Here is a 1,333-nt window from a genome sequence, read left to right as displayed (position 1 = left end):
CGGGATCGAACCAGGGACCTTTAGATCTTCAGTCTAACGCTCTCCCAACTGAGCTATTTCGGCGTAGGTAGGAGCCCTCGCTACCCTGTTAAGGAAATTTAACAGAAAGAAAGAAAAAAGAACTTTCTCTTATTTCCTCCGCCTTTCCAGTTCCTAATTACGTTCTGAGGTTTGGAGAACAGTGAAAATTCATCCCTGTCATATGAGGAGCATTTCGCGTTCTTCCTAATGCTTTCTCTACCTCTCCCCAGAGCCCTAAAAAGAGTAAACGGCCACTTACTAACAAGTGCCTACCGTGTTCCCAGCCCATGCCTCACCCCTGCCGTAAGGTTGATTTCTAAATGAAATACCTGATTCGCCTCAAATCATCCAGAATTGAACCAGAGCTGTCCAGCTCCAAAGCCCAAAAGGTCTTGGTCAAAACAGATGTTAGGGTTTGGGGGTTTTTTGTTTGGTTGGTTTTGGGTTTTGTTGTTGTTGTTGTTGTTGTTGTTGTTGTTGTTTTTCTTTTTTCTCACTTTCCCCCCTATGGGGAAAGGCAGAGGGAGTGAACTTGAATTGAGGAGGGAGGTAAGAACTAGGAGTCCTCAATGCTCTCCACCTCTGTCCTCGCCTTGCCTCAGCCTGCTCTATTCTTGTTCAGTCAGGAAATAATTGGAGCAAAGACACTTCACTTTTCAAGGTTGCCAAAAGTGCACTTGATCACTTTCCAAGGGACTCCCTCAGAGAGAAGAGGATAAATTCGAGTGTCTGCCACAGCGCCTCGCCTTCTTTCTCTCCCTGGGATGCCAGGTTGGCCCCATGATTCAATTTCTTCAAGAAAATAGCCTGACTGGCCCAACCAAACCACTCCGCTCTTGCTGTCCCTTCAGCACCTATCAACCAACGCAAATCACATGAACATGTGCTTATGATCTCGGGCATATTGGGAGTATGTTTCCTTGAAATGGTTCCTTAACGTGTTTCCATATGTATCCGTTTTTCCTCCCTAGATTGAAAACTCTTGGAAAGAAAAATAATGATGGTAACAGCTACAATATTGAATGCTTACCTTGGGGCAAAACTCTACCAAGCACTGTGCATGCCTTGTTACTCATTTAATCACACGTTCATAAGTTAGATGCTATTGCTCTGATTCCCTTTCTTCTGATGAAGCTGCGCTTTGGAGACGGAGCTAATTGTGGGTGTGTGTAGGCACAGCATAAGGCGCTCCAGGGTGAAGGGTGAAGGCCCTCCCTCCCTCTTGAGTGCTACCTCCATCCGGGTCCTGCTCCACTAATCAGGACTCCCTGGGGAGCACAGTCCATCAGCTGGGGCGGGGGGGGGGGGGGGG

The sequence above is a fragment of the Herpailurus yagouaroundi genome, unplaced genomic scaffold, assembly GCF_014898765.1.
Source record: "Herpailurus yagouaroundi ecotype Mexico unplaced genomic scaffold, PumYag 187, whole genome shotgun sequence".
NCBI classification, from domain to species: domain Eukaryota; kingdom Metazoa; phylum Chordata; class Mammalia; order Carnivora; family Felidae; genus Herpailurus; species Herpailurus yagouaroundi.
The sequence above is the reverse complement of the archived record's forward strand: the minus strand, read 5'-3'. Positions refer to the sequence as shown.